The 20481-nt window shown below is 39.1% G+C and overlaps 1 protein-coding gene and 1 pseudogene across 1 annotated transcript in view; both read right to left on the bottom strand.

Annotated features, from left to right (window-relative positions):
* Nucleotides 1–20481, bottom strand: part of RYBP (ring and YY1 binding protein) — a 105095-nt gene that overhangs the window by 58695 nt on the left and 25919 nt on the right. The window lies entirely within an intron of this gene.
* Nucleotides 12821–20481, bottom strand: part of LOC150090465 (peroxisomal membrane protein PEX14-like) — a 28989-nt pseudogene continuing 21328 nt past the window's right edge.

The following is a 20481-nucleotide window of genomic DNA, read 5'->3' as shown; positions in this document are numbered from 1 at the left end:
AAAGTCTATGGTGTCCTACTGATGATGAATTGAACATTATCCTGTAGAGATTTGGAGGTCTTAGTCCCCCTGTATAAGGCAATTGTAAAACTACATTTGGAATAGTGTGTTCAAGTATGGAACTGATTGCAGTATTGATTGGGAATTAAGTGGTTAATATACATCGATGAGCCAAAACATTATGACCACCTACCTAATATGATGTGGTCCTCCACATGCAGCCAAAACAGCTCGCACCCGGCAAGGAATGGATGCTACAAGATTTCTAAATGTGTGTTATGGTATCTGGTACCAACATGTAACCAGCAGATCCTTTAACTCCTGTATGGTCCACGGTTGAGATGGCACAGATCGGAATTGCTGTTGAAACACAAACCACAGATACTCGACGGGATTGATGTTTGTTTGTTTGTTATTTGGTTTTTAGGAGCATTAGCAACTAAGGCCATATTGCTCCGGGAATATGCAGTGGTCATTCCCTTGACCCTCCTCCGTATTTGGTGGTGACGGGCTCGAACCCCGGTCTAATCAAGAAGTGTGTGCTACGCACTGATGCTCCTTCCCACCTGGCTACGGAGGCACCTGGGATTGATGTCTGAGGAATTTTGAGGCCAGGGCAATATCTGGAAGTTTTTCCCCGTGTTCTGCAAACCAGTCTCGAACAATCCGGGTGGTGTGGCATGGCACATTATTCTGCTGAAAGACTGCACCAACAGAGGGGAAGACCATTGCCATGAAACCTGGTCAGCAATTATGTTTAGGTAGGTGGTAGACATCAGAGTACCTGGCACATGGATGACTGGACCCAGGGTATCCCAGCAGAACATCGTTCAAAGCATGACACCGCCACTGGCTTGTTTCCATCCCATGGTTCATCCAGGCACGATCAATTCCCCAGGTAGACGACGCACACATACCCAGCCATCCACATGGTGCAACAGAAAATGTGATTCATCAGACCAGACGACCATCTTCCAATCACTCAAGATCCAGTTTCGATGCTCGCGTGCCCATTGTAGGCACTGTCGCTGGTGAATTGTGGTTGGCATGGGCACTTGGAGCGGCCTGCGGCTACGCAGCCTCATTTTCAGCAGGGTTTGATGTACTATGTGTTGTGACACATTACTCCCGTCATCAACATTCCAATTACCGGCAAGTTGCACCACAGTCACCCTTCTGTTGCACGTACCATCTGGAGAGCCTTGCTCACCCAACACTTCGCCAGTGGTTTGTGGGTTTCCCCTCCTCGGACCACTTTCGGTAGGTACTAAACATGGCTGACCATGAGCATCCCACTAGCCATGCTGTTTCGGATATGTACTGACCCATCCATTTCGACATTACAATTTGGCCTTTGTCAAACTCGCTTAAGTCTGCTACCTTTCCCATCTGAAGAGAGTAACACTAATTAATGGAGCTCAGTATCAAGTGTTTTTTATACCATGTCTTGACTTGAGTGTGTGTGGCAGTTCACCTGCTGTTGCTTCTTTCTGCATAACGACTCACTGGTCAAAATATTTTGGCTCATCGGTGTAGTATTTCTCCAGGAATGAATAAAAAGATGCTTCCCCCCCCCCAATGATCATTACTATAAATTAAAGCTTAAAACCTAAGATTACAGGGACTTTAGCATTAGTAGAGGCATTTGATACAAGAAAGCAAGCTTATGCAGCATCAGCCAAAAAAAAAAAAATAAAAATAAAAAATAACCACTTCCACTTCAACCCTCTGTTCATTCGAAATACCTGTCCAGCTGAGCCTTAAACTTATTTAGGCTATCAACTTCCACGACAAGGGATGGAAGTCTGTTCCACCAACCAACCACCCGCTGGCTAAAGGCAAATTTCCGCACGTCTATCCTACATCTGTCTTTCCTCAATTTGAATTTGCCCTCTCAGGTGATTATTTGCCCTCTCAGGTGATTATTCTGAGCAAGAGGAAGAATCCCATCAGCATTGAGCATGCTCAAACCATTCAAGGCTTTATACACCTCTATCAGATCACCTCACTGGTGCCTAGTCTCCAGACACCGTAATTTGCAAAACTTAAGCCTTTCTTCGTAAGAGCACCCCTTTGTTCCATTCACTAATCTTGTTGCCCTTCTCTGTACTCATTCCAGCAGCTACATCCTTCTTGAAATGAGGCCTCCAGGCCTGTATACAGTACTCTAGGTGTGGCCTGACCATTGCCTTATACAAGGGAATAATCACATCCTTATCCCTGCTAGAAAAATTCCTATATCATTGACAACACACCATGAGCTACTCTTGCAGCCCATCTGCACTGCTCAGAGAACATATCTGCCTGCACAACCACCCCCAGATCCCTTTCATTCTCTACCACTGTCAGTGTAGTACCACAGAGTTGATATGTTGCTCTGGCATTGTTGTTTCCCCATATGTAGTACTTTACATTTGTCAACGTTAAACTTCATTTGCCACGTCTCAGCCCATCTGCTCAACCTTTCCAGATCCTGTTGCAGCAGCATAGCGTCAGTAGCGTCCTTGACAACCCTACCAACCTTCGTATTGTCTGAAAACTTGGTCATTAAGTTTGATATACCATCATCAATATCATTTATAAATACAGAAAACAATAATGGACCCAATACTGAACCCTGACGGACTCCACTAATAACATTAGTCCACGATGAGCAGTGTCCATCGATTACCACTCTCTGTCTTCTCCCCCTCAACCACCCCTTTATCCATAGCAGCAATTTGCCTCCAATGCCACACTGCTCCAATTTGTGCAGCAATCTTCCATGTGCAACAGTATCAAAAGCCTTTCTAAGATCCAAGTATATAATATCAAAGTTATTCCCTGCACACAGTTCTTTTGTGACTGCATCATAGTATCCAATCAAATTGGTCGGCCAAGACTTCCCCTTAACAAAACCATGCAGTGTCTGAGCTATAACTGAAGTCTTGTCTAGATGATCCTGCAGTGCTTCTTTTACCAGTGCCTCCATTAATTTTCCAGGAACAGAAGGTTTTTTTTTTTTTTTTTTTTATAAAAACCCCAAACACGAAAGGTATCAAAACCTATAGTACTTAGTACCGTGCATGGGTTGAAGGAGAAGTATGGGGGAAGGGGGATGCCGGAAACTTTGCTCTAGAGACTAAACATGGGTTTCACCACTTCAAGCCTCCAATAAGCAAAGTGGTGGTATTTCACCAGTTGATGTTAAACTAACAGGTCTATAATTACTTGTGTCGCCCTTTGATCCTCCTTTGTGAATTGGGGTCACATTTGCACATCTCCAGTCCATGGGTACTTCCCCTGAGTCCAAGGAAGCTCTCATAATTATGGCTAAGGGTTTGCTTACTTCCTTTGCTGCCTCCTTTAATATAACTGGATAGATCCCACCACCCCAGGTGCCTTTCTTGTATTTATCTTCAACAATTTCTCCTCCACTTTACTCTCAGTTATTACAAGATTCTCTATCTTACTGCCAGAGTTGAATACACCTCTGGCATTCCCCTCGCTGAATAATTCCTCATGTGTGAATGTCGATGCAAAATATTCATTCAGTTTGTTAGCTACCTGAGCAGGATCATCAACAGTTGACCCATCGATATCAAGTGGACCAATCTGATTCATCCCCTTCCTTCTAGAGTTTACATAAGTAAAGAACTCTTTGCTGTTTTTCTTTGCATCCCTTGCCAAAGATTTCTCGTAATCTACCTTCGCCTGCCTAACCTCCTTTGTAACTTAGTTACAGATCAACTTGTATCTATCATAGGCTTCTGTGTCAAGTGTTAATTTGTATGTAATTTTTAAATTCAGTGTTTTTCTTACATTTGTAGTCTTCTTACAGTGTCCAGACGTTGTTGCTTTTTCATTCTTATCTGCCATTATTAACTCTTCAAAAATGTCACTGCGTTGGTTGCATTAATTATGATACAACGTTCGAGTGAACTGTCCGTTATGCACGATGTCAAATATTGTACTGAGTGATGACTAGACTTCGGATAAATGCATATAACGCAAATATTACAAGCAATATACTTGATCATTTTTTAAAATATTGATCTCGGAACTACATAACAAGTCACTGTACTGCAATTAAATTAGCATGCAGAAAATTTCACAGAGCGTGGGAAAATTACTCAAGTCAGCATAGGAAACGTTTTAATGCTGTTTTGCTATTCAATTTCAAGCTATGGACTCCATCAAATGAAACGATTTCGTTAAATATGCCAAAAGAGCGTTATAGCAATTAGTTACAGCGTTATAATCAGATATGGGTTATAATACAAGAACAGCGTTACGGCAAATCAGCGTAAAGCGAACCGCGTTATAACGAGGGCCCGCTGTATATTAAAGGAGGAAGCAAAAGTAAGCAAACCCTGGAAATCCTATCCATAGTTTTGCTGATGATAGCACATTGCATTCCACTTTCCATTTTGAGAAACCTTGTCCTGCGCAATCAGCTTCAATTTCTCGAATATCTGCTACCAATTCCTTAAATGCCAATCTCCAGGTGATTCTCCAGTGGGGCAAAGACAACTTAGTTGATTTCAATGCTTCAGTCTTGTTTTTAAATCTCGCAAAGAGGATTCTTCTGCTCCTATGCTTATCTTTGGTGACACTCCGATTTCCCTGGAACAGAAGTTAAACTAACAGGTCTGTAATAACTTGTGTCGCCTTTTGATACTCTTTGTGAATTGGAGTCACATTTGCACATCTCTAGTCCATGGGTACCTCCCCTGAGTCCAAGGAAGCTCTCATAATTATGGCTAAGGGTTTGCTTACTTCTTTTGCTACCTCCTTTAATATTTGTAAAATAATAAGAGGAGTTTACCTCAATATAGTACGTAGAACACTTCCTTATGATACTCTCCAGAAATTAAAACGAAAAAATCAAAAACTTACATTAGAGTAAAAAATAAACAATTAAAAATCAATTTAACGCACAATTTAAAACAATTAAAAATCAATTTAATGCAATTAAAAATTAAAAAGAATCTAACAAAAATATTCAAAACAATTTCGTCAAAGGAAGCTGACAACGCTTTGACTGTATGTTGTGATCACAGGAATGAAAATTACCGAATAGGGTTGAACCTGAAACTTGAATAGTGATTATTTGTCTTCGCGCATGTGCGTAAAGGTCCACTTGCATCGGAGATCAAATATGGCCACCGAACATTAACAGAATTCTCGTGTAATTTAATTTCTAGGTTTCTGCAATTAATAGTCGCATATAATTACGTTGAATATTAAGTATTTTGGCCTCGTTAAATAAAAAAGTGTTTTTCATTAATGGCATGAAAGGCTAATTCTGATGCTGCTGAACGAGAAGCACGAACTGAGGCTTCACGTTGATTTACACAAATATTCAGAGAAAATAGAGTCAAACCTTGGTAAGATGAGTCGCAATCACCGCAAGAAATGTTGTATATACCATATCATTAACTTGTGTTGCGAACGCGGAAAGAACCGAGCGATTGTTCAGTATAGTGCGTAATTTCCGTATTGGCCTGGCCACAATTTTAAATTCGGCATCTTTAAAGAAAGTATTAAGCTGTTTGTGGCACTGTTCATCATATGGGACAGAAATAAAGTATTTTTTGATATTACTATTGTTGGTTGGTGTAGTATTTTGTATCCTATCCTTAGCCTATACGCAAATTTGGTTTATTGTGGCAAGGGGATAACCCCGTTTAAGAACCTGCTAGTTAATATTTTTATTTCAGAGCCAAAAGCAGATTCCGTCGTTGAATATTTATAGGCATTTAGAAATTGATTAAAGATAATTGATCTTTTGTTGGTAAACTGGTGATAGCTATTATAATGTAGAAGCATACTGGTGTTTGTAGTTTTCAATAGATGTTAAGTTGGATATCATTCGAGTCCTGAGTAAATTTTCATTCCTGTGATAACAACATACGGTCGAAAAGCATTGTCAGCTTCAGGAAGGAAAATTGTTTTGAATATTTTCGTTAGATTCTTTTAATTTTTAATTGCTTTAAATTGATTTTTAATTGTTTATTTTTTACTCTAATGTAAGTTTTCGATTTTTTCGTTTTAATTTCTGGAGAGTATCATACGGAAGTGTTCCGCGTAATATATTGAGGTAAACTCTTATTATTTTACAAATATTAATATCAACTTAGAACGTATTGAGTATTACAGCTCTAATTCATACTATCTGCCTTCTTTAATATAACTGTATCGATCCCATCCACCACACGTGCCTTTCTCATGTTTATCTTCAACAATTTCTCTTCCACTTTTCTCTCAGTTATTACAAAATCATCTAGCTCACTGCCAGAGTTTCATTCACCTCTGGCATTCCCCTCGCTGAATAACTCCTCATGTGTGAATGCAGATGCAAAATACTCATTTAGTTTGTTAGCTATCTGAGCAGGATCACCAAAGGTTGAACCATTGATATCAAGTGGACCAATCTGATTCATCCCCTTCCTCATAGAGTTTACATAAGTAAAGAACACTTTGCTGTTTTTCTTTGCATCCTTTGGATGCAAAGAAAGGTAGATTACGAGAAATCCTAAAGATTTCTCGTAATCTACCTTTGACTGTCTAACCTCCTTTGTGACTTGGTTACAGACCAGCTTATATCTTGGTTATAGGCTTCCATGTCACCTGTTAATTTATAGGTATCCCATGCATTTTTCTTCTCTGCCACATGTCTCATTAGTTCATCTGACATCCATTTAGGCCTAAACTTTGAACAATATTTCTTAGTTGGTATGAAAAGCCTAGTAGCTTCCAAGATTCCAAAGAGCCATGTCCCGACACTAAAAGTACAGACATAGCATGTTTTGGCTACATCTGTACAGACTGTAATGCCTTTTGTGTTTAAGGTTTCATTAAGAGAGAGAGAGAATAAAAATTACAAATTTTACAAACTACCAAATTCTTTTAAAAAACAGCATCCCATGACACATGCATATGGTCCAGAAATCCACTCATGGGAAGGTTAAATAAAAATTCAGTCCTGGAACTTTTTTTGTTGCTACCCTGTATATCTGATCATTCTGAAACAAATTTGCACCCTTCATATACTGGGATATTTAACCCCAGGGGCTCAACATCTGGTGAGTATGGGCTTGCACACCCAGGGTCCTGAGCTGGATATCATCATTCTTCTCTTTCTTGGTGATTCCCTTTTACTGCTCCCTCCCTCTCTCTCTCCCTGGGTAACTTGGGAATTTTTTATGGCTGGTGCAGCATAAGCCTCAGGCTTCCTTGCACCATATAGCTAATAATAATAAATAATAATATGATATTAACTAATACATAAGTTTCCTAAATAATAAACAGTAAAATATAGAGATATTTAGTATTTGTTAGTATCTCCTAACAAATGCACTTAATGTCCAAGATGTACACAACACTAACTTTTACTGACAAAGTAAAACTCATATTCTATAAATTTAGATTACTATTTCCAAGAGGTTACTCCCAAATAAAAAAATATTTACAACAAAGCACCTCCAGAAAACTGATAATTTTTTTGCATTGCATCACATTAAAGAACAATATAGGTTGTTAATATGCATGAGAATTGCTTTTGTGGGAACTGCTGTTCTATGAAAAGAACAAATACTGTACTTCCACAGTAAATAAACAAGTTAGGTAATGTAAGCATCACATTACAGGTGTACTGTATTTTTTTTTCTTAAATTAATTTAATTTCCTTTTTCTGTTTAATTTTCTTTTTCTATATTAACTTTTCACTTCTTTTTAAAAGAAGTGAAAAGTTAATATATTTACTTCTTATCAATTAATTGCTAAGATTATAACTTTATAGAACACTTAATAAAACTTAAACTGAATGGTTAAGCTTAGAATACATAAAACTATATGTACTCTAAGCTTAACCATTAAGTTTAATTACGACTGTATAATATTTATTACTCTTCTCCCATATACTTTTTTTTTAGTTTCTTTTCTCTCTATATATACGTATTGCTTCACAAAATGACACCATTCACAAATTGTCAACAAATATGACGTACCTGATATCCTTCCTGATAAGGTCGAACATGCATTGAATAAAATGCATGTTCGACCTAAAAAATAATCAAAAAGCCCCAAGTCACGATAAAGTTACTGTACATTTGTTAAAATTAGGAGGAAGAGACATAGAACAGACACTGGCAAGACTGATTGCCCTCAGCACAATATACATTAGGAAAGGCGTCACACCTAAGGAGTGGAATAATGCAATCATAATTTTGCCCCATAAGAAAGGTGATAAATTAGAAATTGGAAATTACAGACCAATTAGCTTGCTGTCCCACATCTACAAGTTGTTCACAAGGGTCATCACTAACAGATCAGAAACAATATTTGAAGAGAATCAACCGAAAGAGCAAGCTGGCTTTAGGGCAGGATTCTCAACTATGAATCACCTTTACATAATATCACAGCTAATGGAGAAAGCAAATGAATATAAAACACCATTATGCCTGGCATTTGTGGATTATAAAAAGGCATTTGACTCCATAAAGCAAAAGGCAATGTTTCAGGCACTGGAAAATCAAGGCATAGACATCCCATCCCGTACATTAAGATTTTGAAGAAAATATATGAGAACGCTACCTCCTTTATTAGACTAGACAAAGTAGTAAATTTAAAACTCAGAAAAGAGTTTGACAAGGGGAGATAATATCTCCGAAGTTGTTTACTGCTGCCCTTGAAGAAGCATTCAGAAGATCGGACTGGTCGCAGAAAGGTATCAATGTGAATGGAGAGTACCTAAATCATTTACAATTTGCAGATGACATTGTGATCATTAGCCATGATCCCGAAGAATTAGAGGAAAATCTTAATCAGTTATGCAGAGTAAGTAAGGTTTTCGGACTAAAGATGAATATGGTTAAAACAAAAGTGATGATAAACAAGTATGCCACAAGAAGGGATATAATCACTGAAGGAGCAAAAATTGAAAAGGTGGATTCATACACTTATTTTGGATAAGTCATTAGCTGTAATAACAATAAATGGCTAGAAGTCAAGAGAAGAATAAATTTTGGATGGATAGCAACTGGATGGAAATATAATCACATAGTGAGGAGCAATATTCCAATTTGTCTGAAATTTAAAATAATGAACCAATGTATACTCTCCATCATGACTTATGGAAGTGAAACTTGAGCACTCACCAAAAGAACAGAAGAGAAGCTGAAAACTAAACAGAAAACTACACAGCAAAGAATGGAATGAATTATATTAAGAATCAGACTATTGGATAAGAAGAGCAAGCAACACATGGATTAGGCAACAAACTCAAGTACAGGATATTTTTATCAAAACTAAAGAACTGAAATGGACTAGGGCAGGACAGCTCAAAGACATCATGACAGATGGACTAAGAAAATAGCAGAATGTCGGCCTCCGTAGCCAAATGGTCAGGAGCAGGAGTGCAGTAGCAAACGCTCTTTGAGTAGAATATCACCGGGGTTCAAGCCCCTGACTGCTGAATATGGTTGATCTGCCAACCCGCACTGGACCAGTGTGGCAGATTATGGTCCATTTCCCTCAGCATGAATTGTTGAGGAGGCTTCTATCCTGCAGAGGGTTGATAATGGCTGCACTTTTTTTTTACCTAACAGAAGCTAAAAGAAAATCTGGAAGCCAACAATGGAGATGGACTGATGAAATTCAAGAGTTTGTGGGCAGTAAATGTTTGGCGGGGCTTAGAGGGAAAGAGGCTTTCTGTGTGTTATCAGACACTCAGTCTAAAACACTGATGGATCCAATATCTTTCTATTTCAGAAGATTTAGGAGAAGTCCGGATGGCCTGCCTCCCTAAAATCCATGCACACTTTCTCGATGGTAAGCCCTGTTACATCACTTAGGTGGCAACAAACGTGTAGAGTGGTTCTCTTCAAGATGCCTGGTCAGCTTGAAGAGGAAAAGACCAAACCCTCCAGCACATGACAGTAAGATGAAAAAAATGGCCCACAGTCCCCAGCGGCTTTCACTCCACCTCTTACGGCAGCGAGAGGATCAGAGTGGAAGCAGAGGGTACTAAGAATCTCTGGGTACGACCAGGTTCCCCAAAAACTGAACTTGACCTCTTACAACGTAAGATTGCTCATCTGTGAAGACAGGATATTAGAGCTGGAAAAGGAATTGGAATATCATCGGTTTGGCTGAAACAAGAAGAAATGAATCACTTATAAGTTTATTAAGTGGAAATCTGCTGTACCCCAATGGAAACAGTGAAAGGAGTGAAGGTGAGTTGGCTTTCTGGTCCAGAAAGATATAAAAAACAATATTTTGGAATTCAAAAGTATATAACTAAGAGTGTCAAGACTACTACTCAGGATTTCTAAGAGGTATAAACTAAAGGTTATAATGATTTATGCACCAACATCGAGCCATTATGATGAAGAGGTTGAAGAAATGTACACCGAAATTGAGTCTTCTAGATGAACAGAAAACTCACTACACTATCATTAAGGGGGACTTAATGCTAAGGTTGGAAAGAGACAAAACTGCACAGAAAGGAGAACTATAGGAAATTTTGGAATTAGTGAAAGAAATGAAAGAGGTGAAAGACTTGTGGAATTTGCAGAATCTCGAGGAATGTCAGTAATGAACACTTTTTTCAAGAAAAGGGTGAACCGAAAGTGGACATGGAAGAGAGTCCAAATGGAATAACAACTAATGAAATTGACTTCACCCCCACTAAGAGAAGATATATCGTTATATCTTCTGTTAGTGGGGGAAAAGAATGATTGAGTGGTAATCAATGGACACTGCTCTTCGTGAACTAATCTTATTAGTGGAGTACCTCAGGGTTAAGCGTTGGGTCCATTGTTGTTTTCTGTATTTATTAACCTGAACAAAGTAAATGTTGGAAGTGATCAACAGAATGGTAAGATGCACACTTGATATAGATGTAAGAAAAGAAAGGAAAAAACTGACTAGAGTAAATAATGCGAAGGTCTTTGAGATAACAGAAGAGGAGAAAAAGCAGTATGTACTCGAACTTAAGAACAAGCTGAGCTTCTGCAAACTGCTCAGGAATAAGATATCGACAAGGAATATTACAACTTTCTGAAAGTGATAAAGCCCCATGACACAAAAACTGGCAAGACTTCACAAAATGCATTAGAAAAGGTGTGAGACTTAAGGAGCGGAATAATGCAGTCAGAGTTTTGCTGCATAAGAAAAGAGATAAATCAGAAATTGGAAATTATAGACCAATTAGCTTGTTATCCCACATCTACAAGTTGTTCACAAGGGTCATTACTAACAGATTAGAAAGAATACTTGATGAGAATCAACCGAAAGAGCAAGCTGGCTTCAGGACAGGATTCTCAACTTATGGATCACCTTCACGTAATGGTATAGCTAATGAAGAAAGCAAATGAATATAAAACACCATTATGCCTGGCATTTGTGGATTATGAAAAGGCATTTGACTCCACACAGCATAAGGCAATGCTTCAGACACTGGAAAGACAAAAAATAGATACCCCATATATTATGATTTTGAAGAAAATATATGAGAATGCTATCTCCTTTATTAGGCTAGACAAAGTATTTAAAATTGAGAAAGGAGTTCGACGAGGAAACACAATATCTCTGAAGCTGTTTACTGCTGCCCTTGAGGAAGCTTTCAGAAAGGAGTCAATGTGAATGGAGAGTACATAAACCATTCACGATTTGCTGATGACATTGTGGTCATAAGCCAGGATCCAGATTATGAGAAATCTTTGGCAAAGGATGCAAAGAAAAACAGCAAAGAGTTCTTTATCTATGTAAACTCTAGAAGGAAGGGGATGAATCAGATTGGTCCACTGGATATCAATGGTTTAACTGTTGATGATCCTGCTCAGGCAGCTAACAAAACGAATATTTTGCATCTACATTCATATATGGAGTTACTCAGGGAGGGGAATGCCAGAGAGCTAGATAATTTTGTAATAACTGAGAGTAACGTGGAAGAGAAATTGTTGAAGATAAACATCAGAAAGACACCTGGGGTGGATGGAATCTATCTACCCCAGTTTTCAAAGGAAGTAAGCAAACCCTTAGCAATAATGGGAGCTTCTTTGAACTCGGGGGAAGTACCCATGGACTGAAGATGTGCAAATATGCCTCTACTAATGCTAATGGAAAACGAGAGCAGGAGTGTGTCATAGGCCTAATGATTCTGATGAGTAGAACGAACAATTGTACAGAGGAACAGAGTGGGCCAGTAAATCAGAATGTCTTGTAATATGGGATTTTAACTCTCCAGATGGAATTTGTGGGTTGGTCACTCGCATGCTAGCAAGACTGTTGTGGATTTATTGGACAATTGTTTTCTATAGCAACATGTTCGAGGGGCAACAAGAGAGAGTAATACCCTTGATCTGATTATCAATAGTGATTTTTCATGCATTAAGAATTTGCTATATAATATCGGTGTAGATACACCATTTCCTCTGTATCTCATATTGTGCTCTTCCTTCACGAGTTACCATGGTATTGTACTACCTTGAATAAGTAACACTTCACTAACAGAGAAGACTATTGTTACTTATTCTGACAAGGAGTTGAGTTGAGTACCACCACCAAGACGGCACCGTTTCAAAGCTATTGTCCTATCATCAGTGGGTGGGCAGGTACCCTGGTATTGCACACAGCTTTTAAATGGTGCCATCTGGGTGGTGGTACTCACTGAGAATAAGTAACAATAGTATTAGTGAAGAGTTATTTATTTTACACATAATAGTGATAGCCAACTTGATAATCTTAATAACAGACTTGATTTCTCACTGTGTAGTATACAAAATATCACAAAAAAATTCTTTATATGTTTTTAATACAGTTCATGGCATATCTCTCAGTAGTTAACTTCTTGAACATTAGTATCACCAGTGGTATCTACTTCAACGGTACCATTTAACTTCTCAATGTACAGTGGATCTACCAAACATTTATCTTGTTCATGATCTGCAGAAGATTCAAGATTATCATCATCATCCACAGTAGTTTTACCTATTGATAAAGTTTGTTCATCTTGAGAAGGATTAGCCATTTGCCATGAAGGAATACTAACATTAAAGCAAGGAGTTGCGGGAAACTGCCATCTGCTCAGCATCAATGATTTCACTGAAGGTATTTCTTTTTTCAGATGCATCAGAGTAACGAAACCTGGAAGACTTTTCTCATTTGTAGGCCCAAACTTTATTTTGCTTAACTGATGCTGCTGATGGTTTAAAGATTATTCAACTATTTTAAGAGAACCATTCAATTCAGAGAGTTTATCACTTAATTCTAATAAATGTTTCTCTATGCACAACAATTTGTCATGCTCTTTGGACTTTCCGTAGAGCCATGGCCTCAGGTACAACTTATAAAATCGATAGCAGGCAACCCCAATCAAAACAAAAGATGAACATAATCTTTGTAACTTCACAAGTATAGAGGATGGTGGTGGAGGAGGATTTAGCATTAGCATTAGCAGAGGCATTTGATGCAAGAAAGCAAGCTTATGCAGCATCAGCCAAAAAAAAAAAAAAAAAAAAAAAAACCACTCCCACTTCACCCCTCTGTTCGTTCAAAATACCTGTCCAGCTGAGCCTTAAACTTATTTAGGCTATCAACTTCCACGACAAGGGATGGAAGTCTGTTCCACCAACCAACCACTTGCTGGCTAAAGGCAAATTTCCGCACGTCTATCCTACATCTGTCTTTCCTCAATTTGAATTTATGCTCTCTCAGGTGATTATTCTGAGCGAGAGGAAGAATCCCATCAGCATTGAGCATGCTCAAACCATTCAAGACTTTATACACCTCTATCAGATCACCTCGCTGGTGCCTAGTCTCCAGACACTGTAATTTGCAAATCTAAAGCCTTTCTTCGTAAGAGCACCCCTTTGTTCCATTCACTAATCTTGTTGCCCTTCTCTGTACTCGTTCCAGCAGCTCTACATCCTTCTTGAAATGAGGCCTCCAGGCCTGTATACAGTACTCTAGGTGTGGCCTGACCATTGCCTTATACAAGGGAATAATCACCTCCTTATCCCTGCTAGAAAAATTCCTATATATCATTGACAATACACCATGAGCTACTCTTGCAGCCCGTATGCACTGCTCAGAGAACTTCATAACTGCCTGCACAACCACCCCCAGGTCCCTTTTCATTCTCTACCACTGTCAGTGTAGTACCACAGAGTTGATACGTTGCTCTGGGGTTGCTGTTTCCCATGTGTAGTACTTTACATTTGTCAATGTTAAACTTCATTTGCCACCTCTCAGCCCATCTGCTCAACCTTTCCAGATCCTGTTGCAGCAGCATAGTGTCAGTAGTGTCCTTGACAACCCTGCCTACCTTTGTATCGTCTGCAAACTTCGACATTAAGCTTGATATACCATCATCAATATCATTTATGAATACAGAAAACAATAATGGACCCAACACTGAGCCCTGAGGGACTCCACTAATAACATTAGTCCACGACGAGCAGTGTCCATTGATTACCACTCTGTCTTCTCCCCCTCAGCCACCCCTTTACCCACAGCAGCAATTTGCCTCCAATGTTACACTGCTCCAATTTGTGCAGCAGTCTTCCATGTGCAACAGTATCAAAAGCCTTTCTAAGATCCAAGTATATAATATCAAAGTTATTCCCTGCATCCAGTTCCTTTGTGGCTGCATCATAGTATCCAATCAAATTGGTCAGCCAAGACTTCCCCTTAACAAAACCATGCTGTGTCCGAGCTATAACTGAAGTCTTGTCTAAATGATCCTGCAGTGCTTCTTTAACTAGTGCCTCCATTAATTTTCCTGGAACAGAAGTTAAACTCACAGGTCTATAATTGCTTGTCAGCTTTTGATCCTCCTTTGTGAATTGGAGTCACATTTGCACATCTCCAGTCTATGGGTACCTCCCCTGAGTCCAAGGAAGCTCTCATAATTATGGCTAAGGGTTTGCTTACTTCCTTTGCTGCCTCCTTTATTATAACTGGATAGATCCCATCCACCCCAGGTGCCTTTCTTGTGTTTATCTATTTACATATACAACTTCAGATTTTGATGGATATTTTTCAAATGCTATTTGCTTGGAATCTGCACCATCTGCATTGTCCACTGCTATATCTATTTCTTCACTTGGGAGGCCTTTTTTTAGTAAAAAGGCTCTTTTCTGTGAAAGAGGACTATCTTTTACTTTTGGATTTTGAAGAAAAGCGCACTGCTGTTGCTATCAGATTTTCACGAGGGATAGTGGGTAGTGATGGGGCAGTTGTATTCTCATTTATTTCTTTTGTTTCCAAGAAATGTCAACTTGGTGGCAGTATTACTTCAAGAAAAATTAATAATTATAATTATTTTTCTATTAGATGCATTTTATTCAAGGTAGTGCAATACCATGGCAACTCGTTGTGAAGGAAGAGCACAATGAGATACAGAGGAAATGATACCTCCCAAATTACCAGCATAGTTTTTCTTAAGAGTTATCTATGGTGTATCTACACCGATATTATATAGATATTAGGTTCTTACTCAATATATTATGCCTAATTGCATTTCGTTATTTAAAAAAATTAAGAATTTTCAGATAAAGGAACAACTAGGTGATAGTGATCATAGTGTACTGATGTGGGATTTACTTAAAGATTTAACTACCATCATGGGTAAAGGGAACGGTTTTTGTTTTCGTAAAAGTGATTAAAGTGGTATCAGACAGTTTTTAAATTCTATACAGTGGGATGGTCCTTGAGGATATCACAGACATTCTCTCAGATATGCCAGACAAGCTTTACTTGCTACTTAGGAGTCTAAAATGCTGATGGAACTGATATTCGGGTGACACTCAAGTCAAGTGGACACAATTCGACGAAGTCCGGATGGTCTTTGACAGCCAAATCCTCTGCTTGCACCTTCACGATGGTGGGACTGTTAGTAATCCTGGGTATAACCTCCATGCACAAGCACATGTTGGGTGACCACCCAGGTGTGAACCAAAGCAAGCATGGGTCGAGGTATGGCGCCACACCAGATGGAGGAAAGCCGCACCTCCGTGTTACCAGGCAGTAATAGAAGACTCTCATCAACCAGTGCAATACCACCCCTTTGCTTATTGGATGCTTGAAGTGGTGGAACACATGTTTAGTCTCGAGAGCTAAGTTCCAGTCAACCCTTCCCTATCCCTTCCATCAATGCAGTATGATTGATGACTTTTGAGGTTATGATGAACATTGTGGCGAGATCAAATATTCCTTACATTTCGAAGGTACAGCTCCAAAACGGTGTTCGCAGGCCGGCGGCTAGTTAGTACACTGAACCAAACCTATTGGTAACTCTCTAGAAGGCTTCCGCATCAGCTAGTGTATAATTTTGCTACCTCTACTCTGCTAGATAGTGACTGGAGGGAGTCCGAGTAGTGTGTATGCGGGGAGCATTGTCAAGGCCACGTTATGTCAAGGATCTGAGTATATTCTTACCACGTGTGCACCATATCTAAAAATTTCATTACCTCATACAGCATGTCAACCCCCACTTTTCCTTACTATTGAATACACCATGAATTGTCAAACTAATAGAGCAAGCTTATCTGCAAAAAGATCTAAATCTCCCAAGCACTCCCTAATTCATTTCACAAATATAAGTGTCTCAATTCTAATCTCAACGATGTCCATTTCCATTTGCAGTCTGCCAAACCCCATGTGCTTTTTCTGAGAGAATCTCAGTTATCGGTTGATTCAACTACTGTCCATCTCAGTTGCCCAAATTATTCGCTGTATGATTCCTTTCACCTCAAAGGTGGTATTTGTGCATATGTCCGATCCGATATTCCCTGTCAGAGACTTGGTAATTTGGAATCTCCTCTTTTCGATCTTCTCTGGCTTAAAATCCCTCTACCTCACTGTGTCAAATTCATCTGCTGTCTCTACCGTTCACCCAACTCCACTAATCACTTGGAGCTCTTTGACTTCCGCTCTTTGCAACTTGACTTTCTCCAGTCCAACTTTCCTAACAATGAAGTAATTTTCCTTGGTGATTTTAATGTTCACAACTCAAGCTGGCTTCCGTTTTCTACTCATACCGACCCAGCTGGTCGAGATGCTGAGGCTTTTGCAATTACTAATGACCTTACACATATTGTTCATTTACTTACAAGAATACCGGACAATCCTAACCATACAGCCAACACGCTTGACCTTTTTCTCACAAACAACACTTCTAAGTATACGGTCAAATTGAGAGGTCCTTTAGGCACCTCAGATCACAACTTGGTGATTGTCTATTCTCCAATGGAGCCTTTATCTCATGGCTATTCCTAACCTCGTATTATTTGGCATTACAAGAACGCAAAATGGGATGACCTGCAAGATTTCTTTTCTTCTTTTCCTTTGTTGGATTACTGTTTCAATACTTCTGATGTCAATGTTTGCTCAGATCTTGTCAGTCAGATTATTCTTGAAGGAATGGAATCCTTTATCCCACACTCACTTTAAAATCTCGTCCTTTATCTAAACCTTGGTTTTCTAATAAATGTGCTAAGGCTGTTCAAGAGAAGAACATTGCATATTGTAATTGGCTTATTTCTAATTCTTCACCTTCATTTTCTGCCTACACCAAAGCTCGCAACAATTGTAATGCAGTTATTAATCAGTACAAACTAGAGTTTGAACAGGCTAAGAGTAGAAACCTTGCTTCTTGCCCTAATGGTAGATGAGCATTCTGGTCTCTTGCCAAAGCTATTGGCCGCAACTTTTGCCCATCTCTGCTCCCACATCTGTCAAAACCAGATGGTTCTGTTGTTGCTCAGCCAAGAATAAAGCTGACCTGTTAGCATGCCAATTTTCTTCTAACTCACGTAATAATGATCTTGGTAAAACACCTCCCACCATTCCTAACACGCTGCATTCAATGCCTCCTGTGGTCTTCCGTCAAAAGGATGTTAAAAGGATTTTGACGAATCTTGATGCTAAGAAAGCTCCAGGTCCAGATGGTATTTCTCCACTTGTTCTCAAAACATGTGCTCCTGAACATACTCCTGTTCTTTGCCGGCTTTTTTTCACTTTCTTATTCCAAAGGTGTTTTCCCTTCTGTTTGGAAATTTGCTCATATCCAGCCAGTTCCTAAAAAGGGTGACAAATCCCTCACATCCAATTATCGTCCCATTGCAAGTACTTCTACTCTTTCTAAAGTAATGGAGAAATCAATTAACCGCCAACTCTTAACCTACCTATAAACCTTCTGTCTGATCTACGATCAGCAGTATGGATTCCGCCAGTGTTGATCCACTGGTGATATTCTGGCTTATGTTACTGATTTACGGACTAATTCAATGGCCTTACACAGATTGTTCATTTACTTAATGAACAATCTGTCTTCTAACTTCTCCACTAATGCCTGTGTCCCCCAAGTTTCAGTTCTTTCCCCCACTCTTTTCCTCTTGTATATTAATGACCTTCTTCCAGTCACTGGAAATCCTATCCATAGTTTTGCCGATGATAGCACATTACATCCACTTTCCATTTTGAGAAACCTTGCCCTGACCAATCAGCTTCAACTTTTCATAAATCTGCTACCAATTCCTTAAATGCCAATCTCCAGGTAATTCTCCAGTGAGGCAAAGACAACTTAGTTGAGTTCAATCCTTCTAAAACTCAGTCTTGTCTTATATCTCGCAAAAAGGATTCTTCTGCTCCTATGCTTATCTTTGGTGACACTCCGATTTCTAGGCAAAATGATATATCTCTTTTGGGAATTACCCTGACTTTTAATCTCTCTTGGCACAAGCACATTACAAATATTGCTTCCTCTGCATCTAAAAATTGGGTTTTCTCTTTTGCTCTCTGCGTTACTTTTCTTCCAAACAGCTGTTCACTCTGTACAAATCGCAAATCCGCCCTACCATGGAATATTGTTCCCACATCTGGGGTGGTGTCCACAAAACCTCTCTCAGGCTTCTTGATTCCGTTAAGAAGAGGGCAGTTAGGTTAATTAATGATTCATCTCTAACAGAGTCTCTTCACTCGCTGTCCCATAGACATACTGTTTCTGCTGCATGGCTCTTCTACAGATATTTCCATGGTCACTGTTCTTCTGAATTGGCTTCTATAATTCCAGCTCTCTCTTTCAAAACTGTCCAAACACGTGCTGCCACCAGTCAACACCCATTTACTGTACAACTTCAAACTCACAGAACCAACTTTTCATCTTCCTCGTTTATTCATTCAACTGCCGTTTTCTGGGACAAACTTCCTTCATAGGTATTTCCTGAAAATTACAGTCTACAGAAGTTCAAGTCCAATGTCAACAAATATCTTCTTTCGTCTTCTCAATCTACAATCCAAGCGCGGTACTAAGTACTATAGGTTCTAATACCTCTCGTGTTTGAGGTTTACATAAAAAAAAAAAAAAAAAAAAAAAAAAAATACTTGTTTCTCCCTTTGATCCCCTTTGTGAATTGGGCACACATTTGCACATCTCCAGTCCATGGTGACCTCCCCTTGGTCCAAGGAAGCTTTCATAATTATGGCTAAGAGTTTGCTTATTTCCTTTGCCGCCTCCTTTAATATAACTGGATAGATTCCATCCACCCCAGGTGCCTTCCTTATGTTTAACTTCAACAATTTCTCCTCTGCTTTGCTCTCAGTTATTACAAAATCACTTACATTCCTGTTAGAGTTTGATGAACTTCTGGTTTTCCTCTCCTTGAACCAACTCCTCATGTGTGACTGTAAATGCAAAATACTCATTCAGTTTATCATCTACCTGAGTATGAACATCAATAGTCAAACCATGTATGTTAAGTGGATCGATCCGATTCATCCCTTTCCTTCATGAGTTTACATAAGTAAAGAACACTGCTGTTTTTCTTTGTATCCTTTGCCAAAGATTTCTTGTAATCTGCCTTTGCCTGCCTAATCTCCTTTGTGACTTGATTACAGACTAGCTTATATCTGCAACAAGCTGCATTAATTCATCTGATATCCATTTAGGCCTAAAGCTTGAACAGTATTTCTTAGTTGGTATGAAAAGCCTAGTAACCTCCAAGATTAAATCCCTGAAGGCTTCCCATTTAGAATTCACTGTTGGTGACATCATCAGTTGATCCCACTATATAGAATTTAAAAACTCTGAGACCACTGTAGTCACCTTTACAAAAACCCTTCCCCTTATCCCTGATGGTAGTTACATTTTTAAGTAAATCCCACATCAGTACACTGCGATCACTGCCACCTCATGGTTCCTTTATCTACAGATACTTAATGCATGAAGAATCACTGCTGATAACCAGATCAAGAGTATTACTCCCTCTGGTTGCTTCTCGAACATGTTGCTGTAGAAAAGTCATCCAATAAATCCACAAAATTGTTTGTGTGCGAGTGACTAACCCACAAATTCCAGTCAATATCTGGAAAGTTAAAATACCCCATTATAAGACATTCTGATTTACTGGCCCACTATTTCTCTCACAATTGCTCATAATACTCATCACATTCATTAGGCCTATAACGCACACTGGGTTGCCAGATGTCCTTTAT

Source organism: Mastigoproctus giganteus, chromosome 2, assembly GCF_048544385.1.
Source record: "Mastigoproctus giganteus isolate SK-2022 chromosome 2, ASM4854438v1, whole genome shotgun sequence".
Classification (NCBI taxonomy): Eukaryota; Metazoa; Arthropoda; class Arachnida; order Uropygi; family Thelyphonidae; genus Mastigoproctus; species Mastigoproctus giganteus.
Note: the sequence above shows the minus strand (reverse complement) of the source record. Positions and strands in the feature narration are given on the sequence as shown.